This window comes from Zootermopsis nevadensis, unplaced genomic scaffold (assembly GCF_977971745.1).
Source record: "Zootermopsis nevadensis isolate Lab colony 2312 unplaced genomic scaffold, Znev_1.0 Znev_ptg000015l, whole genome shotgun sequence".
NCBI classification, from domain to species: domain Eukaryota; kingdom Metazoa; phylum Arthropoda; class Insecta; order Blattodea; family Termopsidae; genus Zootermopsis; species Zootermopsis nevadensis.
In genome coordinates this window covers 4,850,892-4,878,623 of record NW_028259147.1, presented here as the reverse complement: position 1 = coordinate 4,878,623, position 27,732 = coordinate 4,850,892, and the positions used below count along the sequence as shown (strand labels likewise).

The following is a 27,732-nucleotide window of genomic DNA, read 5'->3' as shown; positions in this document are numbered from 1 at the left end:
TCATGCGTAGGGGGGTTGAGTCAAACAAATCAATATTTAACACCCCCCCTTTCCACGTACTTCAGGGGTAAAACTTCCGAGTGCAGACGCTAGGTGGCTCTATAAGTACCAATGGCCGACGCCTGACGTTGAAGCTTCAGCCATAAATAAAGCGTCTGTTTTGATTTTTAAGTAAATAATAACAAAATTGATTCAGATCTACATACAGTTTCCTGCTACTGTAGTTACGTGAATGTATGAGCTTCAGCTTTGGGATTCATCAAAATGGTTTGTACCATTTTATTATATAAGATATTAACCAACATAACCTAGTCAGTTTTCTGGATTAAACTGCAATGTATTTATTCTAATTTAATGTAGTCATTTTCGTTTCACACAGAAAAAAGCACGTGTCAGAATTGTGTCCGATATCGTAAGACTTGATTTTAAAATTAGGATATGGAATATATGTGTCTAGAAAGAAAGTAAGAAAAAATATTTTTTCTCCTGCATTCACTTGTAACAAAGCCCCCGGCACCTCCTAGCACGATTAAACCAATAAAATATTGCAAACTTATTTATTATTTCAGAAATTTTAACAACAGTTAATCAAAATTAACAAAATTCAGTTTAAAAATATGAGCGTAGGAATAACCTATTTTGAGCTCAGTTATTGGCTCAGTTTGATAAAGTATTTTATAGTATTTTACAAAGAAGGTGCCAGTATAACACGCAAGTGCCTGTCGACTGAATAAAGACTGTGTGTGTAAGAATTTATATAAAACAGAGTCGTTTACTCTAGTAAGACATGGGAATCCTGCATCAGACTTTCAGAATTTTACCTTAAAAAATGCAAAACAAAATTTTCAAAATTAGTATTACAATTAATTACGTTTACCACAAGTTTTTAATTTCTCTTTCACAAAACATTAAAATATGAGTTCTTTTAAAAAAATTATTGAACGTTTTTCTCGTTCATATATTTTCCACGATATATGTCAATTGTGTTAATCAGTTTCCTAAGGACATCATCGAATTATCTTACACCAGTTAAAAATGTGACAAAGTAGGGAAATTTAAATGATAACCGTTATCAAAATATTTTACATCGTTGGCTAGAAATTTCCTTTGGGCCGAATCTGACACTCGGACCAGAGACTTCCCATATCTGACTTAAGTAGGTCTACTATCCTAGGTATTACATTTAATAATATATAAAAATAATGTCATACTAAGTAACTAAAAATATAACGATAGTTGCATTTAAACTTTAACGAAATAAGTTTTAGGCCGTAAATATATTTGTTACGGATGGTAATTTATGAATAAAAGTATATTCACCATTTGTATTAAGTACAGCTGTCACAACATTCACACGCACGGAAAGATGTTAGCACTGTTGGGATATACGAGCGGCTTTGTGTTATTCGAACTGAGTTTAAAACAATACTGAAGTCCAGCACCACAACAGATTTCTCTTCTGGTTTTAAGGTTACTTAGACCAAGTGAAAGGGAACAAAGCAACTGACTCGTTGCTTATCTGAAGACAAGGAACACAACATTTTTCGGAATAATAAATTAAAAGACATTGGAATGAAGGAAAACCCGTTCAGTCACTTCGGCTATGTCCTATCATAAGGCAGATTTCTGGTCTTAGGCAAACTCCGCCCATGAAGCTTTTGACCCCGTCCCGTCTGAAGATCGGCCCCTAATTTTAATACGAGGGAAGGGGGCATGGCTTGCAAGATGTCACACTGTGATAGTTCAACCCTCCTTTTGTTAACCCTTCCTTCACTATTGCATTCTTTTGGCCAAATTCCTACAATTTTTTAGTAATGGTAAGACACAAAATGACCTGGTGAAACAACTTTTTTTTTTAAAACAGGTCCTTCTTTATTCCTACTTGGATTTATTCCCTTACGATGTCCGCTACTTCTTGTTAGGCCCTTTGCTTGTCCTAGGTCAGGGTGGTATTTTGAAGAGGCCAGTTGAAAAACTTGCACCGGAAGTAGAGTCCTTCAGAGCACACGCTATGAGAATAATTTTTAAAGAAGATTCCAGGACAGATAAACCCTTTAATGTCCAAGAAGGAAATAATTTATGCTTTCCCTAAGATTTCCATTCTTCTTCAACTGTAACCGACTAAACCCTCCTAACTGTGTCAATTCAGATTACAATGTATTCAATTCTGAATCAATAAATACTCTTAAACTTTTGGCAGGGCACCTTAAGCGATAGTGAGATCCACAGTAGGCCTATGCTAACATAGAAACACACAAGATAATAAAATGAGGAGCCTACAGCCACACCTCTAGACGCTTTTGAAACAGTGATTAGTGTTCAGACACGTCATTGACGTAAGCGCCCGAGACTTAATAAAAATACGATTTCAGATTCAATATTACGTTAAAAACATAATTTCATAAATGTATACTGAAATTATAAAACAATAGGACTTTTTTTAAATGTATGAATGAAATAAAATGAAAAGTATGAAAAAGTGTGATATAAATCCCTGCGTTCAAGCAGTAGATTGTGTAATGTTTTAAAGGGGAAATGTAGTTCTTAAAGTCAATGAAAAAAGATTTAGGGCGATCAGCTGTGTCAATTTTGAGTCAAATGCCATTCTCCGAAACGTTAGCATTTCAATCTCATGCCTTCACGTTTATGAACTTAAAAATAATTAATTAATACTAAATCAGAGCGTTTCTTTTGTAAATTATAAAATTACGTTCTTCCCATAACCAAACACTCATTTCCACTATGAACGCTGTTAGCACTTCATTTTAAATTCGTTACAAAGATTTAAGTTTCATAATTCAGAGTATGGTAAGAATTTCACTGTTGCACGGAAACCATGTAACTGGAATACAGGAAGGACATTAACGACCTCACTACGGAATATCAAAAGTTACTAGTCCGAGAGGGAAAACTGTAGCGACGTTCAACTAGAAAATGAAAAGGCCAAATCCTTTTAAAAAATATCGTCACTAAGCTTTAGAGCGTCCGTCTCACTTTAGACTTCCAGTTTTTATTTTAATCGCTGTCCTAAAGACAAATTATTACAGTTGTCACTTCGCTGTAGATAAATGACGAGAAAAAAATTATTATTTTGGGGCAAAAAAAATCATATGAAAAGAATGATCACAGCAAAAAGGTGTATCTGAAGGAACCAGGTGACTAGCTCGTACTGCGTCCAGATGCACTACATAAATTTCAAAAAATCTGTGGAAATTACGTGTGCATGTTTGGGGAAATAAAGGAGGGGTTGATCAGGGTAAAGTAAAGTCTCTACGTAAATATATGTTCACTTCAGTATAGGGCGAGTTGAACATATATTTGAACGTTCATCAGACGAGGAAATTAACTTGGCTGTCAAGTGGTTGACACTTGTGCTTTGTGCTCGGCAGTGCAGGGGTTTGAATCTCGGTCCATTGACCTACAACTACTACTCGCCTGTAAAGCCTGTATGCCTAAATTACGTACACGAAATTGAACCATTAATTGTTTACGAGAGACAGAGAATTTAAAAACACCTTGTCTGTCTGTAAGTAATTCTGCACTGAAGTTTATGTACGATGTTTCCGAGATTTTGTATAGGAGAATATTATTAAATATATTATGGTTTCTTGTTACTTAACGAAACTTTCGATTAATGTCAGAAAATAATCTATGAGAAACAAATGAAACACAACAAGTCTCAAAACGTATACAAAGCGAGACAATTCTTGCATGTTCATCAGAATTTGACCTTTGTAGATGGCCGAGGATTTTCCAATGAACCAGTTAGTCACTTCCAAGAGAAGGAAATAATTAGAAACATTTTTAAACTTCCAGTCGTGAACGCGGATAAAAATAAATTCTGTTGATAAATTTCAGAGTTACTGAACGCTCTAGTCAGTAACAAATCTACTTATCCCCGCCGTATAGAGCACAAACAATCATTCACTTTCCCAATGCTTACATTTTATCATTAACATTTGTATATTTTGTGTCCAAACGGAGGACAAATTTACGTTTTAAATGAATGTAATTTGTAGTTTCATTACAAAAATCGTTTTACAGGCCGAAATGAAGAGAGAATAAATGATGGGGAAATAATATCATACATTAAGTTCTGAATCTACTGATTAATAAGACACTGAAGGACATGTAACCTTAGTCCATAGTAATTACATACTATGAGTAATAAACACTTCAGAAACAAAGGGAACTCGCACTGTGTAGACCTACTGAACTGTGTTAAACGGCCGATTAAAATATACACATCGAATATGAAAATTCTGTTTCTATGGCAATACCAACATATTGCGAGTTCGTTTACACAACAAAATTATTTTTTCGAAGCTTGTTTTTCTTATTATTATTTCTATTCTACTATTGAATTTTTTGTTCTATTTTTATTAAAGGTTTTTATCATACTGGATGGCATACATAGAACATTTCATTGATTTCACAGAAACACAGTCTCATTAACTTTTGTTTTCAACAATCAGCAGGAAACGAACTTCAATAAAATACACGAATTTCAATATTTTTCATGTACGCACACTTTCACTGCTTATGTTGATTTCATTTTATTTAATGACGCTTTCTCAAATGCGAAGCTATCGTCAAATATCATGATTACGAATAACGAATTAGAAAGACAATTGAATATGGCAGTGCCCTATTTTTAGGCAGGCGCCCTGTTATCCCAGTAGCTGACTGTAAATAATGAAGAAAAACTCGAAACATTTTAGTCCGAATAAGTGTACCCCCAACCTATATTCGAACCCGGGACCTCCCGAGTAATATCTTGCGACGTATTTATATTACAGAAAATCGCAAAGCGATGAAAACGTGGATATAATTTCAATGCATTGCGGAGCAAGCCCCAAGTTCGTGACATCTACGCTTAGGTTTTCTCAGACTGTCTCTTCCCATGAAAAAGAACTTTCGCTGTTTGCACAAATCTTTACCTCTTCATCTTCAACTGCTGAAAGGCTTTCTTTCAAAACGTTTTATGTCAGTTCAGTTATTTCGGAAAGGCAGAGAATTTAAAGATAATAATATATATGTTAGTCTTAGAATATAATTTTCTAAGTCTATCCTAAAAACACACCACATTCCTTTTCCAACTATCTTACTCCATGTTAACTTTAAACGTCAATAAAACAGGTTTATTCGCGTTATATATATTTCGCACCTCTAAAATATATACATAGTTTATATTTTGAATTTATATTTCTCCTTCCAATGAACTAAGTGGGTGGTTGGTATTTTAAAACTGTCTTGATGCATTTAACATGTTTGTTTCTGTCACTCACAAGTTAACCTAGTCTGTTAATTCACAAAAGGACACAATTGAGTCTCACCATTTCCATCTTCCCCCACCCTCTTTATATAACATGTAAATTTTCAAAGTCGCTCGTCCATTCTTCTAACGCTTATGTTTAATCCTTATACCTCATTCTCTATTCTTTGCTAATCTTTCTTCATCAGTCACCAAATCCTTATTAGGCCATTTCTTCAGCTTTCGCCATCTGTCTTTTCCTTCTTCATCCCTCCCACACACCACCCAAACTCTACCACTACAAATACCACAAGTTTCCTTCACACTTCAACAAGAAGAAAGTCCATCCACTGCGTCAAAGAAACGTCTGTTGTTGGTTTGACTTCTTAAACAACCATAACCTTTGCCATGTCTTAAAGATTTACCTTTTTGCCAATTTATTTTCATTGGTTTATGATTAACTTGAATTTTTTTCTAAACTATATTTTAGAAACTTAAATACGGTCAGAAAACTTGACATTTATTTGAAGTTAATGTTTTGTCTAACCAATTAAAAGAGGCCTTTCCCTGTTCTGATACTTCACACTTCACTCCCAAAATATATGCCATTTTCATTTCATAACTACTAAAGTATTTATATTCCCACATAAATCCCACTATTACGTAGGACAAATTGTTCTCAAGAAAAATTAGGCCTACAGAAATTAAAAATGTTTTATAAGTTGATATGTTTTAATAACGTATTTTAAAACGGAAGCAAAGGTACATTAAAAGATAGTCCAGTTATCTTCTACCTATTTCATATCCGTGTTTCTATAGAAACGTAATTTAAGGTTCAGACTTAATTTGCGAACTTTTGTTTCGAAATATTCTTAACCATCTTAAAAGCACGCTGATTTAAGTCTATACTATTTAATTATGTAAAAGTAAAACATCACTAGAAGAATATAAAAAATAATAATAAACTTAAATCGCTGAGTAAGACGTAACAAAACAATTTTAACAAATTTTTCTGGCAATAAACATGATATAATCTTCGTAACAGTTTAATATATGAATTACTTGTAATTTGTGGTATTCTTTGGGATGCTAATACCAGTATGCTTTTAGATGTTGCAAATGACAATGGCAATGTTTAGAATATAAAATTTACACAAAATTACTGAAACTTATTTAATTATGAAGAGAAATTTACAGCCGTTTTATCGTATGATCGAAAGTTAGAGTACAGCGTAAAAGTTGGCATTCCTTATTCGTACTTAGGAGGTCCTGAATGCAATTCTCGATCCAGTGACGGACTAGTAATTTTCTTCAGTCCTTCCAGAAAAATGCTCGTATATTACGGAACCTCAGACACCACAACAGCTTCCTTCCAAAATAACCAATACAGTTGAGAAAGCGTCTTTAAATAAACTAAACAAATAACAATGCTGCAATTGTGACTTGGTATAATGTAATCGAATCTTGTAAATTAAAACTTCTTGACTGTGAAAATGACCTCAGGGAACAATTTGTGTTACGGGCTAAAAAAAAAACACTCAAAGAAACAAAGAGGAATGCCGCGAAACGTCTTGCACCGTTCTTCCACTAAATATCAAAAAAAGGGCGTGAGAATTATTTACACACTTTGAAGCAACGCACACAGATACACACAGTGACACATTTATATATATATATATAAAAAGTAAAGAAATCTTTCCGGAACTTGGCCCTCAGGTATGACCCCATGCGTTCTGTACACTACTCACCACGATACTGGTCTGACCAGGCATACCTCTCATTCCCCCCCGTGCAGTCCGAAGGAGAGAAAATACCCTACAGGGCAATGCCAGTACCCCCAAATAATAAAAATAGCATTAAAAAGAAGTTCTTACTCACCCCTCCCACCACAGAATTTTCAACCAAGCGTCCATCCTTTAACCCCCCCCCCTTCCCCGGGTCTCTCAACCCCACGTCCCATATCCTACATATACACTGTACAACAATATATTAATTCACATATGGGTCTGCGCAAGGATTTCAGACGAAGAATGGCATAAGACGTTTCGACACTGTAACTGAACCATAAGGCTAAACTTAGCTTTCCGAAAGGTAACTCATAGCAACGAGCAGCCTCGGACAGAAATAATTTTCTGTCCGAACTCGATCTGTTTACCACACTGTCCTGTATCGATATTAAAAGTGCCAAGATGCAGTGCAAAGCTTTGGAGCAGGATGTGTGATTTACGCTAATATTGCTCGTTACTACAAGCGGTCATAAACATTGGATGGACGTGAAAGCAAGCATATGTTCCTAGGAGTCTGCGTTAAAGAACTGGTCATACGAGTTTTTCGGACCTCTCTTCCTCCCCAACTCATCTCCAGCACCTTTCGTTATGGGGGGGGGGGGGTATAGTCCAGTTCCAACGCGGCGTCCTTCAGAGGATTCAACTGTCGGGACCAGTTCTTGTGGGTTCATGTTATAACAGAACACGCATGGGTAAAAGGATTCATGAATCCTTAGGTACGCAACTAAACCAATGACACAGATTATAAATTCAAATAACTAGACTCGTCTCGTAGTTAACCATTTTAAGTAGTAAGTTTACATTGATAATATTTAAAAAAATCATATCCTGCTACAATTAAAATAAGACATCTCCATTAAAAAGCTCCATCGAAGGGAAATAATTGATGTTTATTATGAGAATTGTTAAATTTCTCACTTTCTGTGTTATCTCTTCTATTTACATTCGAATATTCTCCTTAGAACTTCGATCTTACAAATTCGCAACGAGTATTATTCTCTCAGAAAGATATCAAGTTTCACACCCATTATTTTGTAATTTTGCATCACACGATGCATTTAATGGCCCAATTGTAAAAACAAAGCTTCAGCTGTTTCTGACATATGGATAAATGGATGTATACCTCCACGCTTTCTCAACGTCGGCATTAGAAAGAGGTGAGTGGCCAGCTTCACGCCTCAGTCGCTTTACTCACAGGGGAAGACGTTCAAAACCTTAATAGATAGGATTCTGGTTGGGCCGTCCGAACACGGCGACGGAGAAGAACGCCTCTCCCTGCCTCTTCCTGGAATTTGTCGCCGATCGTCCAGCCTGTAACTTACTATCACGAGCAGTGAATTCATGACAAACACGTTAACCCAACTAACATTCTGAGAGATGAAACAAGGCCTTCTGTTTTTCATCGTGGTTCTTCGGTACTCCAAACACTGGAACACGGCAGAACCAGTCAGATTAAATGCATCGTTAGATATTCCCTGTTCACCAGGCCCACACAACGAGCGTATGCCTCAACTAAATGGCTAACCACACCTGAATCTGCCAAACAATGTACTTTATCTGGTCGATTCTGCCGTGTTTCAGTGTATGGAGTACCAATGAAGCACGAAATTAAGATAAAACAATTTTTATTACTCGTTTTTTAAAGTATTAGCCGGGTTAATACGGTTATCTGCACAATCCGCCCCTGGTCACTACACGGACCGATATACTTTGGCGTTAATTCACAGCGTTGTAGCAGTTTCTCCAGCCTGCGCGAGGAACCTACCTACGCCTACTTTTGATATCCCTGATGCTTGAGTTCCCACCCCAACAAATGAACGTCCACATCTAGAACAGATCTTAAATACACACTATCTCCTAGTAGCTGGTTCCAGTGGTCCATTTCCCATGGCAAAGGCGACCAGATCATGCCATAATCAACGATGGTTGTTTAACTTTTAATGTCGACTCAGCTCTCTACGGCAAACATTTCAACCAAACCAAACTTAACAAGAGTGTAAATGTATAGAGTGGAGTACATAAATTTTTATATTTTGCATATCCATTGGGTTTTAATATACAGGTATGGTTACTGCACTGCTAATTACATTCTAACAGATCACACGGCGCAACATACTGAAATTTAGTAGCAGATTTGAGAAGAACTGAGAAAATACCTTGCATCTTGAGTTGTACTTCCATGAGCTGTTTAAGTGTGCGTCCTTCTATCCCCCCTCCCCCCCCCCGTCTGCTCCGGTCAGTTGCCCTGAACCACCCAACCCTCGCTTATAAAAAGAGACAAGGCAATAACAAATACTGAACACAAGGAATTATATACCGCCTCTGTTAATCTCCATCACAGCCGCCGACTGTCTGGGGGTGTGTTTACTTTCTTGCGCAGATGGCAGGGGTCAACGAACTGCTCGTGTTAAGGTCAACCCTCCATATGGCTAGAACACGGCATTAGGTAACCAACCAGTGGTCCGCTGGACTTTCTAACGATACGTACGTCGTAATACCAAGACCGAAAAATTGAAATTTGTTAATGCACAATCAGTTTAGACGAAAAATATATCCTTTAAAGAAATCGAATTTGCCGGAAGTGAAGTATGCCACCATCGAATTGCTAGTTCTGAGCTTGGACAAGGAGCACTAGGAGGAAAATTTGTCGTTTTAGGCGCATTATACACTCTTTCTTTGTATTCGGGAGGTCTCGGATTCAGGTTATCCTCCTGAAATGTTTTCTACGTCGTTCTCCTCAGTAACTTCGTCTAAATGCCATAATAATTCCGCACTACAAAACCGATGCTACTGAAAAGCGTCGTTTAATAAAATAGAATGATACAATCATAGTTTGGTCCTGCTGTCAGTTATAATTTCATTAAAGTTTTCACACAAATATTATTCTTCGCACAATAACTTCTTCAGTTCACGCAGACATATTATGAATTAAGCACGTAATCACACAAAGAACACGTGATTCACTCGTCGCATTGCGCCGTGTCGCCATAGTGTGCACACGTCTGAAACTTGTTTTATGTCTTCCTTGTTTAAGCGGTTGAACCCAAAACTGCCTGTAAGCACACAGCGGATGTACTTAACATTTTTTATTAATGCTATTACTTTAGAAAGAAAGGGAAGGTATTACAGCCTTGGTAGTTTGGCCAGTTTAAAATTGTCCCTGTTCCCCATCCAGCAAGACGAGTACAGAGCACACACAGACGGTCTGTAATACCCCAGCCAGGACGACCATCACTCTGTCCCGTACAGCAAATACTGCGCGTTTAATGCTACAGTGGCATATTTGACACACATCACGTTTCGGCCCCTTGGCCTCCACTGTAATAACCCACTCCTTCAGGAACACTATTGTGGACATTGCCCATTTTCTGAGATATATCTTAAATACACGACGTTCTGGGAGTTGTTCACTCCCGAAACGTCGTTTGTAACAAATATACCTTAAACAATGGACAATTTCCAACATAGGTGTCTTATAATAAATCAACCATTAACATAAACCTTTAGAGAATAATCATTTCTTAATGCAGTGTCCAATTTGAGCAGGAAAGAATTAGTCAGGTAGTTCAAAAGTTGTAAATATTTGCTTACATTTGTCCAATATAAAAATATGAAGTATAGAACTGCATAGCCCTATATTTGCCTGCTGTTTAAGGCTGGTGAGATTGGCTTTGAGGGTGGAAGGTGGACGGAACGCTTAGGATCGTGATTAATTGTGGTTCTCTGTTTATCAGTGTTGAATATTCGAGTTATGTTAGTAAGTGACTGTGAAACTTTATCACACATTCTAAGCGAAGAATACAAACTGAAGGTATTTGAGAAGGAAATGCTCTGAAGCATGTTTGGATCTAGAAAATAATTAAGTAATAGGAAGACGGAGAAAGTTACGTATGAAATATTTCGTGTTTTGTAGAGTGGTCAAAACAAGGGGGTACCACACATGAGGGTAATAAGAAACGTACAAAGGAGTCATTAAAAGAGCAGTCTATTTGTGAAACCTAGTATTAGCAGGTGTAATATTAAAACTTATTTTGGAAAATAAAGTACGAAGCTGTTGACAGCTGTCTTCTCAAGGTTATTGTGATTCTGACTATTCATAGGAACATGCTGTTTCCATTTTCACGGTTGAATGGAAGTTATATAGGGTTAAGTAAAGACTACACGGTGTAACATCTCAGAGGACAAGTATCAAAACTCACAATACCGTGAAACCAGAAACCCTCCAAGATAAGTTGTTCACTTAATTTAAACAAGTTGTCTCAGAACACAGTCCAACAACGGGCTTTTGTGAGCACAATGATGAATCTTCCAGCGGTATGAAAGAGGAAAATTTCTTGACCAGTTGAGTTTCTTCCTACTCCGAATGAAAATTATCAGCAGAGAGTTAGTTAATTATTGCACGCACAGTGTTCGTCTATACCTGAGTATTTGCCTCTGTCCAGGGAGGACGTAGATATCTCTCAATAAAAAATGTTAATACAGCAGAACGGATTGAAGGGGGCAGCGCTTTGGGTCGAAGACCCTAAAGAAGGAGCTGGACCCTACCGGACAAACGATGCGCATGTTGTAACGAAAAAGAAGAAGAAGAAAGAGAAACCACGTGGAGGGGGTTAAATTTAACCGTTGGCGTGCGTGCTCTTCCGGCCGAAAGAGCGGTAGTTACAGAAGCAGTAAGCTTTTTCCCATGATTCAATACGATGATTCTTAACCAGCTTGACACCAGTTGGTCAGTTAACAGTTTCAATGCTACGCCAGAGATAACTCGTTTATAACTACTGGCCTTTCTTGTTAGAGTTTATAATGTTTCAAAAAATCAGTGGAAGAAACATCTGCTGTTGTCCCTATCAGCTTAACTTTAGTGACTTCTCTACAGTAGAACTTGTACGCTACTAAGAAACTGGCGCAGAAGAAGGTTTGTTTTACTGAAAGTGTGATTAGACTATATTGAAGAGTACTTTAACCACACATGCACAAAATGAGGAATGGGTCCATCGAGAAGTAGATTGTGAAGATGTGGTCTTCATTAATCCGCCCAAAACAAGATCAGATAACGGGTTCTTGTGATTAGCGCTACAAAAATCAAGGTTACATAGGGAAATAATTACTTTGTAAGCGGTGAGTATGAAGATTTCTGTCTTCTGGGTTGTTGCGCTGTGTAGTCTGGTCGATGTTAACCAACAAATCTTCATACTCATCGCCCTGATGACGGAGGCAGTATGACCTCTGAAACGTTGGTGGACATCGACCAGACTACACAGCGCAACAACCCAGAAGACGGAAATCTTCAAATAATTACTTCTTGGATGCTTTATCGTGGATTTAGTTCGACCTAAGGGGAAGATATCTCGTGTCTTCGGTATGTTCCATGCGTGTTGGAAGTCATCCAATCCGTAGCTACTTCAGAATATTGAAAGGATAATATTAAAACAGATTTTAATGAAAGTACAGAAGTCTAGAAAGCGAGGAACTTCACATACACCTCTATTGCATGGGGCTTAGACACAATGACAACATCACATTTACTTAAAGACATGAGTAATTACACAGTTACACGGGGAATGGGAAATAATTTGTAGGTTTATAGCAAATCGTATTTTACTAAAAGCATGCACAGTTCCGTGGTCTCTTATTTTACAAAACCCACTATTACTCTGAAGAAATTATACGAGTAAACGTCTCCTAGTGGTGCACAAATCATTAATTCATTTCAAGCCATGCAAAGCGCGTGGCAATAAAAGTACTTCTAATGACCAAAACATTACCGGAATTTACAACGCGTCTCATGAACTCTTCTGTGGAGTAAAAGAAATGTAGCTCGGTGACGTAGAACTGTAACTTTTCACGCCAGAGCGCGCTTAAAGTCAAGCTAATTGACAATCGAGTCACAAAGTTTTGAAAGATAAATGTTCTAAATGTATCTGTCCGACATCTTGACTTAAAGCTTTTGTGTTTTTTGGAGGTCCCTTTCAGCTTTTGCTGTAAATGTTGTGTAAGTAAGCGCAGGTTGTCCTATAGAAGGATACAAGACCGTCTAATAAAACAGAATGACTCTCAATTATTTATAGTATTCAGCTAAGTAAGTAAACTTTGAAACCAATTACCGAACATTCAGTGCCTGGAGAGGTTAGCTGCGTGGATTAATAACAGAACCGGAGACGAGCTGTAAAGAAAAGAGGTTAATTGAAAAAAAGAAAAGAAGGAGAGACAGAGAAAATGAAGTGTCATCTGACTCAAAAGTTTCGAACAGTAGCCAGAGCTGTAGGGCTGGGTCACTTAACCATAACGTTGAATGAAGTGTGAAACACCATAAGTCCTAGCCCAATGAAGTTAAGCAGAATATGTCTTTATCTGACAAATGGTTCGATTCTTTCGACCGCATCAATTACAGAGGATAATTAGTGCCTAATGAAATCAGATATCGATTATAGGTCTATACGACGACCTATTGGGTGTTCATTGGAGCCACTATGGAAAACCACGAAAGATAGTGAAGATACTACAGACAATTTATAAGAATCTCGTTACTTCGTACTTGTCGAGGATAAAAATCTAACCCGACGGCTGATTATTTCCACGAGGCATTTTCGTGGCTTTATTCAGTCCGTTCAGTAAAATTCTGAGAATATACCTGAAGTTAGGCCACGACCATCGCCGTTGATATCCTTACTATTTGTAAATTAATGTCTCCATGATACAGGATAATCCTTGAAATATAGAAAATTATTCAACAAGTCAATAATATCCCCGTTTTTATGAAACTCAAAATTTCATAGATTTGTTCACAAAATCTCCATAACGTTTGACTATCATGTTAGTTGAACTCAGTATCCACTTTGACACACATATTTCTCCAAGATTTCTGTAGTATTATACTACCATTTATGTCTGAATCTCCATATTTTCTCTCTTCCATTGTGGTTTTCCAGTCAACATCTCGCTCACTGATTTTAAGATGACAACGAAGGAAACCACCCTACACATACTACAAATAATTTGTTCTAAATTTATCTTTCGAAGTGGGTGTTATATAACTCAAACAGCTGATTAATTACCATTACATAGCAATTAATCATAAAAAACATTGCGTAATTTTCAGGAGGAAACCTTCTCTGCCTCCATTCTCATGGCTGAAGATGCAGGCGTTACAACCCAGAAACAAAACAAAATTTGCATTCTTTATATCTTATTTTTCGAGAGAAAATACATTAGATATCTTTCATTGAATATATTTGAAAACGAGTTTCGTGATAAGACAGTTGTCCGACATTTTGTGCATACGCTAATCACATCATTTGTTTACTGTCAAAAAAATAACCAACTCGTTTATTTTCATCTCCTAATAGAAACGCAGAATTAACTGAGACGAATGTACAGAAAGTACGGAAATAAGGAAATAACACAAAAACTAAGAAGAAGACTGAATGAAGAAAATTGTGAAGTTGATGCCCCCTTCACCCCTCCACCATCTTTCTTCGCTGTGGACAAATGAATGTAGCACAGCGTCACCTTCATTCTACGGGTTTACATCCAGAGAGCGACACTTTGCAGAGTCCATTAACGTTTATCGATTCCCGTTCAAGCTTTTAAACTAACGACAAGCGGACAGAAAGGAGTCTTCTTAAGAATACAGAAAGAAGAGGTACCAGCAGACAGAATTTGCATTCAGAATACAGTACAATCACGTCCTGTAAAATAATACACCCTTTTGTATATGTTTCTGTTATGTAAATGGTCGCACTTCCGAGGCTTGGAATACAGAAATGGTATAAGAAGTGTTCGTAATATGATTATTGGCTCTACAAGAGAGACACATAAACAGATTTGTGCTACTGTACTTTTTATGTAAGAAGAGACTTTTCTCCTATTCGGAGCACACATTTTACAAATGCTTCCTACAGGTCTTTCATCTTACATCATTCTCCTTCGTATTCACAGATAACATACTGCATAACAGAGTCAGAAAAGATCTTCCCTTTATCCGAAAACACAGCCTGCATCATGGCAACGAAAATATTTCGAGCACAAATTCAGTCCTAAATTAGATCTATATTTTTAGGTTCGCTGCTTTTGAAACACGAAATTGTGTTACCGTGTACACACACGCTATTTAATCGTATTCTGAGCCAGATGAATCCAGTCATTTTTAAGGAGCTGGAATTTTATGACGAGAAATTCCTCGCCCTTCCACACACAACTTGAGGGTCACCCCTAGTCGGCTGACTACGACTGTTTTCCAATATTTTTGTAGTTACCTTCCGCGTCTGAAGACCATTTCTAACCCGAGATCCCGCCATACGGTAATAATAAATATCTGTCGAAACGTGGATAATGTATGAATCTGTTAATTACAGGTTTCGTCAATTGATTTTCTAAATCCCCCTACCCCAATCACCCACGTTACTGTACGCAAAATCTTCGCGTTATTATTCTTTCAGTCGTCTGCTACCCTTTATTTTTATGTGCGTAAGAATATTCGGTTTTTCCCATCATTTCCGTTTTAATTTATCTCCCAATTATCTTCTCTTTCTTTCCTCCCCTCCCTTCGAGCCTCCTCCTCTGAACCACCCCTTTTTTGCATGAAGCAGCAATCTTCTTTATTTTAAGTCGTTCGCTTTCTATAATAAAGCTCTTTTCCTTTTACAATTTCAAATGAATGGAATCTTGGCGTAGCAGCAAGTAAGGCAAAAGTACGTTGGAGGAAAATTTTTGATTAAATTTCTCATACTTCTTCTTTTATGAAAAAGTTTTTCTGTTCAGTCCGGCGAGAAAAAGAGGAAGGACTCGAAAGCCGTGTGCTTACTGGAAGCGTTCTGGCCTGCCTCATTCTATCACGAAGAGGAGCGCGAGATACTTGCAAGGTTTCTGTTCAAGACTCGTTAACTTGGTAGTTTTATAAACAATCGGTTTGTTGGATTAATATTATTGATTAAGGAGCAGGAATTGTACAACGTACAATTAGATAAAATATTACTTGTGGATTAAGAATTTTGAAGGTGGAGGACGTGGTGTATGAGAACTTCGAAAAGTGGCAGTAAGTCTGTTCCCATTGTATGATTTCGGAAGAAATATGGCGATGCGTTTCCATTTCTGAATATATGATCCCGACATTTTCTCAGGCACTGAAGGAAATCGCGAAAGAGCAGTCTATATCTCGACCGAAATTTTGAACAGAGAACAGGAAAGATCTGAAATCATTAGGATACTTTGTAGTAATTAACTTAAATCGCCTGTAAATTAAAAATTATGGTGTTTGTACTACTGATATAACTAATATCAAAATTAAATAATAATGTAAGACCATCAAATAAATTTACATTGAAGAGGTACATTTATGTTTTTTGCATTGCCGGGAGTGCAATAGTTATTTGAAAAAATTACCATTAACTCGTGTCTATTAAGTGGTTTAAGACAGGGGTTCTCAACCATTTTGGCTGCCGTATCACTAATTCTAATTTAACACATTAAATGTGCCACTAACCAAATGCGTTCAGGGAAAACTTATTTATGTTAATATTATATTTTGTTTTTCTCTCTTAGTTCGCGTACCACTTAACATTGGTTCGCGTACCACAGGTTGAGAAACGATGGTTTAAGAGAATCTGAAAGAGCCGGTCGTGGCGTGTCTCAGGGTTTTATCTCAGCACTTTCATACAAGGAATGAGAAAAACCACGAAGACATACAGACACAGAGAGACAGCCTTCTGGCTGAGAGTCGAATATGGGACGTCTTAAAAATGCAGTTGTTATAACCACCACAACGTCGTTTTGTAACCTTATCAGTTATCTAAACCTCATCATAGAGAGCGTCGTGAGGAACACGAAGCAGAAGGCTAGCCCGTCGAGGTTGAGGACGCTGTCCAGAAGCATGTTAAGTAGAAGAATATTCACCATTAAATTACATTCTTTATAAAAGCCTTCATTATGAGCTCCGCCCAGCGTCTTATTAAATTCTTTAGAACAGTTTTCCTTCAGTGAAAAAAGAAAAACACTGTCTAGTTTTCCTTTTTAATTCGCGTATTTTCTTTGTCTCCTCAGCAAAGCCGCTATGAATTGTAGAGATTTAGATGTAGTGCGTCACTTCTGTTTTTAATCTTATATCTTAAATACTTCAGTTTCGTGAATATTAAAAACAAAATTAAGTAATGGATGGGCGAGACAAACACACAAAATTTTGATCAGAAAACTTAAAAGGAAGTGGCCACTAACCACAATTAGGTACAGCTTCACGTTTGACTGAGTCCCATGATATTTAACGATGCCATTTCAACTGTATTTGTTGTTCAGTAACAAGAGCTCAGGTCAAAAACTTTTTTTTTCCGAGACCGTGAAATGTGAATAGGTTACAATTTGGAACGAGGATTAAAGGTAACTTCTGTAAACGTTGATCTCTTCTGAACAAATGCGGTATCTTCATTTGGTGCTCTGATCCATTCTTTAAATCATTCACTTACTTTTACTAAAACGAAATATTATATATTTTATAGTGTTACGTAATAAAAACACCGGAAAATATATTTTCTTTCACTAATCCCCTGTCATCCGCAGTTAAATATCGGGTAGTTCAGTGCAATATAATAACATTTTCTTATTTTCACCATATATTCTTACCTCGCTGTTACTATTCTACCTTCTCCTCATTTCGTAATCTATCATCCTATTCTTTCCAGCTGTTCTCCTGTTTTCTCCATCCAACTATTTCATCTGCATTATTCGGGTACTCTATAGAAGTTTAAAGCGTAATACGTTCGCTTGAATACGCTTTGGACGTAGAAATATTGCATCAGAAGCCAAGGAAAGATGTGGCGTGGGGTTAAGGGAGGACTGAAATTAGGGGTAGGTATTTTGGATAGAAAAAAAAACTAAAGACAGACCGAAAGAAAGGCTTTTAAAGGTTGGCGAGTATTAACAAAAGAAACATGGCGTCGTATACATAACACTGCATAAAGCAATTACTTTAGCAAAAAATGGGTCAAATCATGTACAGTATTTCGATTTACCAAATATCAGTCTGCATTCCTTTCCTACACTGCATGTTTATGTCTAATTTTATAACGTAAACATTTTTTGCTGGCATAATTAATCGAAAACTTTAAGTCTACTGATGCTGCACTTCATGCGCTCAAATTTAATTACTGATCAAAGCAATTAACCGCAGAAATATCAGTTTCTATGCTGCAGGAACCCTAATATATTCTACTATAATTTCGTTAAATACATTCCACCTGTAATATTTAAAATAATTATTATAGAAGCCTAACTTAATATGACATTCGTCTATGCAATGTGCCATCATTTCTAGAACAATTCGTTTCACAGTAATTTTATAGGCGTATAATAAATTTGGGCTTCGCGTAAAGCACTGAGGAAGTAGCTATATTAGATCGTTACTCGCCATAATCAACTGACCAGACAACGTTTATTGTACGCGCCCAAAACCAAATTTCGTCTAAAATCGTTGAAAATTTTCTGTATTAAACATGCAGACGGACTTAAGGTACGGATATGAACTAATAAAATACTTAAAAATAGGCTGTTAGAACTTCACCGTCCGCAATGTAACGACTGGTCGTAATAGGCTAGTCTCGGCGTATCTCGTCCCGGGAATTAGATAAACTTCTACTGACTAACACTTTTTGTGGTTTTATTTTATCCGTCTCGAAGACAGAACAAGAATAATAACTTAAAATATTCCACACCCAGATCTTTCAAACTCTTCAGTTGTCATTATCCTCTCATTTATCGTCCATGCTACATAACCTACGAAGTTGGACCAGCGTCTTTAAATAAAGAAACTAAAATGTTTGATGTTTCCGTTCATTGCTTCACAGCAGTACAAGTGTCTATGACGACATTCTACGAGACAAAGTCGGGGGAGGGGGTGGGGCGGTGGTTGGTAAGAACGGGATTGAATGATGAAAAGAGAAAGGAATTTTGATAATCAAGAATCTTCTTTAGAAAGCCTTCCGTTGCAGCAACGAGCAAGGACAGACAGCGGGGACCGTGGAGTAATAACCATAATAAAATATATCACGAAGCTCCTTAATGCTACAAGTTTCAATACAGAAATGGCGTAAGTTCTGACAGGCGTCTTCTAAATAGTAAAAGTAGCATAAGGAGCATCTGTTAACCACAGAATTTTGGCAACTGATATTGTCTTTTTTTATTTGATTAAAGGTCCTCAAAAGTGTACAACAGTTCATAATCACGCCATAACCACCGAATTAAAGACCAACCAATGAGCTGACTAGACAAAAGAACTATGAGCAGAAGGTGTGTGTATACACGTGCGTGTTACTTTCTGTAATTCGTTTAACATTTGTATGTTTTATAACATAATTACACCTTATATAAAAAAACAGACCTGATGAATACCGACAGAAATCGGCAATTAAGCAATAATATTAATAAGATTATTCTGCAAAAGTCATATATTAAATTAAAGGATAGAAATGCGAAAAGTATCATGGCAGGAACAATTTAACAAAGGCCGATTAAAAAAACAGGGCTGAACAAAATCTCGCTGCTATTGTGATTTAAGTTAGTACTACTGTGGAAACTTTTTATACTACATTAACCCATGAGCAAATGAAGAAGTGAATACAATTATGAACTTGGTGTACATCAACCACTGAGGCTTTTTAAGTCTGACAACTGGATATGTTAAGTCACTTTTCTAGAAAAATTATATTAGCTGTTTTAATCACACAGGAACACAATAGAGAAAGATTTAGCAGTGATACATTTCTCCATATTTAATTTTATAAAATGAGTAATAATAGAGTACTGATGGAATATAAATTATTCATTGTAAGAACTCATGGAATTGCCAGCGAGGGACTCATGTTGATTAAATGGAAACTGCATAAGCATTTATATTATTGCTCTTTTCATACATAAACAGTTTTTTCTGTAGTGGTGCCACACTGCCCATATTTGGTTCAAAGATTAATTAATTAATTTTCATTGTTAAAAAGCTTCAAATACCATCAATAGCCGAGAGACGACAGCAGAAACATATTTTAACTATTTTGTCGATCGCTGCATAATTCAATGGGAAAAGATTAATTTCTAAGAGAGATAAATTATTAGTAACATGGGCAGAATTAAATTGACCTTCGGACAAAGAATGGGTGTATTTTGAATATTTTAAAAATACACTTTTTGGAAAGAATATATACATTTGAATTAATTTAGCTAGGTAGAAGAGGAAATAAAAGAAATGTTTATCTTTGTACTTCATTTTGAGACTTAGATTTCAATGGTAACAAGAAGAGAACGTTGTACTGCAATTGCTTCTTCCATAAATTATTGAAAGTAGATTGTAACCTTTGACTATTTCCAGTGTAGTGTAAATTGAATAGAGTAATAAATAATTCGTAAACGCTATATTGGAAAGATATGAAATGAAACTTATCGATTGCAATGTTAGCTGTATTTTATTTTTACATAAATTCTTTTGTGCTTTAAGAAGCTTTTGAGATATTTAACACAGGATAATTTTTTCATGTGTATTTTATTGGATCACTACGTACCACAAAAAATTAACCCAAATACGTAGATCAATATAGATCAGTAATGACACAGTTCTTCATAACTCGGGTTAGTTTTGAAATTCAACGTGTGGACGGACAGAAGTTGAACACCTGAATATTATGAGTCGATTTCGCACTCTGTCTAAATAAAACACGAAACGGAAAGATACGGAAAAATATACAATTTTTATAGTTTATAAACACTTGGCTAGTTTCTTTTTTAAATACGGTTTAATCTTCTAATCTACAAAAAATCGAATAATTGTGTAAAATGCTTTTGGATCACTTTATTTGTTAATACAAATCTGAACTAATGTTGTTACATCACGAGAGACAGAACGCAGCAATATTCATGGGAAGCTATTCCAGTAGATTATAAAGTAAACCTAATATAATTCTTTAAAAAGATTTTAAAAATTTACTGATATAATCTGAAGTTTTCTTTGACGTGTTCAGCAACATTTTAAAGTTAGTATCACTCTTGTAACTTCTTCCCATTTTTACATTCATTCGACTTCCTTTCCCCGAACATTTCATCTCTTCTTATGTTAATAACGGACGTTTCCATGACAACGGATTATAATTTGTGGTAAGACGTACAAAATAAATATCTAGATTACGTTTCGAAAGAAATGTTTATTCAAAAAAGAAACTTCAGGAAAACTGAAAATAATAAACTCTTCCTTCGCTCTCGCGCATTTATATTCAAGAAATTTCAGATAACGAGGATTAAAGGATGCATTAAAATATGGAGGAGTCCTTTATCTCGCTGTTGTATCTCTTCCAGTTTTATGCTGTTATATACGTATTGTGTACCCCTGTGCTGAACATTTCCGCATTATTCTACACGAAGTGCTCTCTAAGTTCTATTTCCATGGAAACACTATTTCTTTGAACAGTTGACATTCTATGCCATCTTGAAAAATCGAAGTTCGATCCTCTTTCACGAAACCACACCATTTGATAGCCTGAGCCAATTACATGAATTCACAATTAATTTATATAATATTAATTTTAGTATTATGCCTGTATTTATGTCTACAGATAGGCCACAGAACTAAATAAAGTACATAAAATTATTAAATAAAATACTTTTAAAAAACTTCCTGGAGCCTACAAATTCACCAATTGGTGTCTTAATTTGCGATTTTCAACTCTTCGAGAAATGTCCTGTTTTTATTACCCCAAGGTCCATCACCGTCATAACAAAAACTATCTGTTGAAGAGTAATGAAAGTTCAAAACGTTACTTTCATGTGGGTCGCGCTATCTCCAGGCGACATACTTGTCTGCTAACAAATAAAATATGAAGCTAGAGCTTATAGTTCTCGTTCAAAGTTTTTACCTCTTTAGTTTCAGGAAGACACATCAGAGCTAGATACAGAGACCGAGATTTAGTGTAAGCTGTGATCGAAAGATGTACACAGTATGTCAAGTAATTACACAGTCTGTTTCGGATTCCACATCCTTAGTCCGAACCAGTTTGGCAATTAAATATATATATTAGTGTATCACAGGGTTCATTCAGGTGTGATATTGTTCCTTGAAAAGATAAGAATCACCAGAAACCTGTAAGCCAGAAAAAGTATAACAGGCGTAGACTATAATTAGGAAAGTAATAGGAGAGATTGACGAACTAACCCAGCTGAAAGATGTGTGATCTTTACAGCTGTTACTGATGAACCATTATACTTGCAGTCAATAAATAATCACTTAGCAATCTTACAAGTCTTTCTTGGCTGTGAGTTAATCTATAAGCACAATTTCCATGAAATTAATATGAAATGGGGTGATCATGTATCTTTTTCTGTCCCCCTCTTGGTTTGCCTTGCAAGTTGTTCGACATATTCCAATTAAATACTGTATTATTTATACATAATTTAAATTAATATTGTGATTTTTAAGGGTTAAAATGTAGATAATTTGCAACCAAACGGAAGCACAAATTTCAAGGTATTTCAATTAATCTTTAAAACTTTTATTTAATACAATTTTTGTCAGTGAAATAGCTGCATTTTTTTATGTACTGACGCATTCATTTTCGGTAAGCATTACGCCGTGAAAACTACAGAAGCCATGAAATGTTCCCCGATCGATCTGTCTCCCCGCTCCCCTCCATCCTAATTGTTAGTCTTTTTACATCCATCCATTGCAGTCCGATTCTATCCCCTCCACTTCTTATCCTCCCTTCCGCATTTCTTCATAATCAAGGTTTCTTATGCTATTTTTATACAACCCTCCCCTTCCTTTCGCCATCTTTTTCCCCCCTTATGGGGGTGGCTCCCTGCTTCATTCTAACCCTACCCTCGCCTTCATCCCTTATACTTTTTGATTATCTTCCTTTAATTCCGAGAAGGGATGGAAAATTACTTTGTTGCTGGTTCAGTGAAACAAAATTATATAAAAAAATAACGATGATACAGTTACAGCATGTCCGTAAACTTATTTCCCTGGTAATAAAAATTGAATACTACGGAAATACGTATTTGGATAAGGCAGGTCGCCGGCTGAAAATTAACACCTATAACATGTATTGAAACTAAATTCCAAAAGTCGACAAGGACGATACTATGCCAATTTCAGGTTCATCTATGTTGTATCCTAACATTTATATAAAACACGAACCTCACTGTCATAATAATCTCAGACAGGGACACGTTATTTTCACGTGTGTGTGGCCTTAAGCATGTTTCATGAGCACAGACAGATCCACATCTGCTGTGATCAGAGCTGTTATGGCATATGAAACTATAATAGCCGTCACCAAATTGCATGCTTCAAGGCCACGGAAGGACCTCAACTTTTTCCCCCACCCTAGCCTAGCCGTGCAGCTTAAAGTCAGCAGCACAGAATTGTTAACTTTGCAAGTTCTTAGGTGTCTTTATTCGCCTTGACATCGTTGGTTCGTTTTGCAGCATTATGATTTTATTGTGACCTTGAAGCATGTATTTTGGTGGCGAGTACTATAGTTTCACAGCTTCAAGACCGCAATTTCTGTTAAACGTTTTCATGTTTTATATCTAATTTAGTTTATTATTGCGTATTTTTGTGTCCAGCGAAGGAATAGCTAACTTCGACTTTGATAATTATTAAACAGTAACCTAAGTTTCCAAAATATCAAATTTCTCATGAGGCCTTGGTCTTGCAAACCTCGGTTTTTGGAGGGATTACGGTATAACGATTCTGATTATTATCAATCACACCTCGCTTCGCAACTTGACTGTAACTGGCATCTATCGGGAACTAACGGCACTGAGACAAGAAAATAACACTTGAAAAAACTAAAGGGTGTAAAAAAAGGATGGAAAAGAAGGGGTTGCGGGGAGGGAAGAGGAGTTGAAATATATTAGGGTCTGGAATACAGAGGAGGGAGCGAAATTATAAAGAAGGGGAGAAGAAATGCCTGAGGATGCAACGAATCTGCCAAACAAATCAGTACAATGATTAACGTTAATTATTCAGGTTTTGGCTGCGACAAAGTAATTAGAAAATTTGAGGATTACGAACTTGGAAGAGTTTGTCTAATTACCAAAATAAGTGAAACGTGCTCCCTTCTTCCAGCTTCGCGTTTACTTTAATGTTCCGATCCAGACCCTTAATTTGGTAAAGATTTTTCCTAACGAACCAAGTGCCCCTAACAGACATATTGTGTCGGGTCTTCTTCCTTCTTGTGGAATCCAAAGGATTATCACAGAGTTCACTAGAGGTTAGTAGCCACTGGACACTATACTGAACCAGTCCAGCTCACATATTCACAAAATATGTCTCTAAGAGCCATTTTAATATCATCTCTTGACCTAACCTCAGATGTCGTAATCATCTATTAATCTCGTTTAGTATAAATGTTGAATACGTCTATCTTATTATTCCCATGTTAAAACCACAGGGTTTGTTTGAATTTAATTACCTTAAAAATCAAAATTATAATAAAACTTATTACTATGCAATTTTCTGAATTTACATGAAACTTCTCATTTTGAGGTCCAAATACACTTTTCTCAACACCTTGTTCTCAAATCTGTCCTTCGCAGCGAGAGACTAAGTTTCATGTCCACAACAAACAGATATAATTATATTTTATATTATTTGACCATTAAGTTTATAAACGGAGCATATTAATATCGCGAAATGAATAATGTCAAATATTCCACAGAGATTAATCTACTGCTAATTTTACAATAAACATATTTTGATTTCTAAGCTTATTGACTTCCCTAAGTATTACTTAAAATTTGCTAATTTTCAGAGGATTTAGAGTTATAACTTTATGATTATGTACTGTATTTTTGTTACCAATATGGACAATATGTCTGTCATAATCTTGCTGCAAAGATTATAATAAAAATAAATCATGATCTGTTTAATGTAGTTCCTTATATTATGGCCAGAGAATGACTAGAATATTTGTAGTTTAAGACTGATAAAATTAATATTTAAACCCTCTCAGCTTGGTAATTTCAATATCGCAACTTTCTTTTTCCTTTTTAATGATTCAGCATCACTTTCAGCAACATCCAATTTCAGACAAGTTATTTATTTTGTCTTAAACCAAAGAGAGCCTCGGTTAAAAGCTTTCATTTCACGAAAGTCAAAAAGAATACGAAAGGAAATAGATGTTTATACGACTTAAAGAAAACTAAGGAGTTGAACGCCCAGAGATAACAAAAAAGAAAAGAAAAACTTAAAAGGAGAATAAACGAGCGGAAAAGAAGATCGGGAGGGAGAAAATAAATCGAGGAAACGAAGTTACAAAGAAGAAAGTGCTGCTGCTTTGCAAAAGACTTCTAGAATTACAGGGAAAAGAAAAAGGGGAGATGAAATACAGAAATATAAGATGCACCGACAGCAGTATGTTGGGCCAATTAATGAAGGGGAAAAGCTATTACATGGTTGCCATGGTAACAGGGGTGTGTACAAACAATATGAGGATGTAATGAACAACTTGGCACTTTGATAATGTTTTTATTGTTCTTTTATCCTTTTGAGGTTTTATTCTTAAGCCAGATCACACACTACAACCATTATTCTAGTAGCTCTCCTCTGTCTTCACATTCCATCTATTTATAAATAAGTGCAATACTGAGCACTTTCCACTGCCCGTTCTCAATAAACACATTTTTTTTCATATTTCCTGAACAAATATTTTATTTCGTTCTTTCCGTACCTCATCATTTTGAAAGTCTATATAATCCGGCAGAGCCCTTGAAACTTCTTAACTTCATTCAGACTGCCTGAACTTTACTAACACGATAGCACTTTGTTAACACAAATATCACTTCCAGTTAAAAGTGGGAACTACCATCACTTTATTCAATACCAAACTTGGTCTTCCATCGCGAGTCGTTTTAATGTTTTGTTTAATTCCCATACATTCATAGGTACTAATATATTTTGCTGTTTAAATAGTGATTATATTCCATTTCCAAGTAGTTAAAACGCAAAACTTGTTCCGTAACTTACTTAAATAATTATATTTAGCAAAGGTAAAACAAATCTCACGAAATGTTAATTTACTCTCATGCTTCAGGCTACTTGTTTGGTCAACAGATCGGTTGATCGGTAGAATAAATGATTATTTTGTGGATAAATAGATGAAAGAAAAAAGAAAGTTTCAGAGACAAACAAGTGTTTCTGACGTTTACGGGAGTAAAATATTCTTTAAAATATAGAATTTTGTAAATTATGCAAGAAATTTTCATATCGGTGAAAATAACTTTGACCTCTGTTTCAGCAATACGTTTTCTTGGAAGATGGGTTGCAGAGCAGTGTAGTCTGGTAGACCTCTGAAACGTCGGTAAACTTCTACCAGACTACACGGCCCTACAACCTATAAGACAGTCATCTTCAATAAAAATAGCTTAAAAAGATGTTACAAAATTATACTAGAGAGAAGTTGCTTCATTTTAGTAAAATCCATCACCGGAAGAGCTGATCATGTGCATTTCTAACGTGATATCTGCCTTTACTGAGCTCATCATTTTACTGTCGGTCTAATCCAGATATGACCAACCTCTCTGCTCGCAGATTGTCCATGTTTCTGCGAGTGATAAATGGGCCCGCACTCTGTCGTGTGATCACCGATAACACTGGATGCGAACTTCTCTTCTACCGACCAGCGAAGACCTTTCTTCTACTTGTAAGGAGTATGCTACTAAGCTCCTGCCTGCTACAGTGTTTGCGGCAGCGGTATTTCTCCTCAGACATCTAAACTACTACCCTTCCAGCAAACATCAGCCCCGTATTAGAATTCTCTTTCGTTTCTTAACCCCTTATACCTTAGTGATAACTATACCTGCTTCCGTGTCAGGCCTGCTTGTGATACTGCATTCCCAGAAAGAATATTTCCCTGAAACATTTGGCCTTTAGCGACATAACACAGAATAAAATATCGTGAGATATTGTTTATTTAAAAATTATTCATGCACCTTGATTTTGGGTTCATTCGTACCTGAAAAATTCTAAAAAAAAATTGCTACTACTTTTTTTATTAATTATTCGTTATATTATTATTAATACACAATGAGCCCGTATAGTGACAGGCTACAGATTAAAAGATCTGATGTCGATTTACCTATCTTTAGTCACCACGTACACGCTTACTCTGCAGCTAACCCAGCATCGTATCCAATAGTTACCAGCTGTTCTTTCCCCAGGAACTAAGAAGTGGCAGGAGCAGTCTAGATTCAAGGTTAAGAATGCGTGAAGCTTTACCTCCATTCCTCATATAAATTACTTTCAGATCAAAGAAATAAACTTAAGTTTATTATTGAAGTTATTAATACTGTATTACTGTAAGCTTGTATTTTATATTAGTATTATTACAGATAATGTTAATGCATGCAGTTAAATTTCACTTATTTTACCGTCCAAAAGAGTAAAATAACAAAAGTATTGTCATGTCACTTGGAATAAAATTGACCTATTAACCCTTCAAATGCTGATTTCTATTTAAAAGAAACTTCTTTCGTCTGTACGCCGTGGTAACGAAGGGTTTTTATTCTTCAAATAACATGAACGGCTTTATTTCGCTGTCTTGTAAAAATTATAAATGAATAAATCAAAATCAGAAAAACCAGTGCTTCTAAGACAAGTATCTCGTTCTTAGCTGCAAAAGCGTAAAAAATTTAGTGAGAAGTTTCAAGAGGCTAGAATCTCTTTAT

General features: G+C 36.1%; 1 protein-coding gene and 1 long non-coding RNA gene across 7 annotated transcripts in view; one reads left to right on the top strand and one right to left on the bottom strand.

Moving 5' to 3' along the window:
* Positions 1 to 27,732, bottom strand: part of dati (zinc finger protein datilografo) — a 592,807-nt gene that overhangs the window by 451,965 nt on the left and 113,110 nt on the right. The gene's annotated exons all lie outside the window — the stretch shown is intronic.
* LOC110839394 (uncharacterized) lies at positions 104 to 27,507 on the top strand. The gene is made up of 2 exons (XR_002546463.2): positions 104 to 267; positions 26,597 to 27,507. It is a non-coding gene; the product is annotated as an uncharacterized LOC110839394 (long non-coding RNA).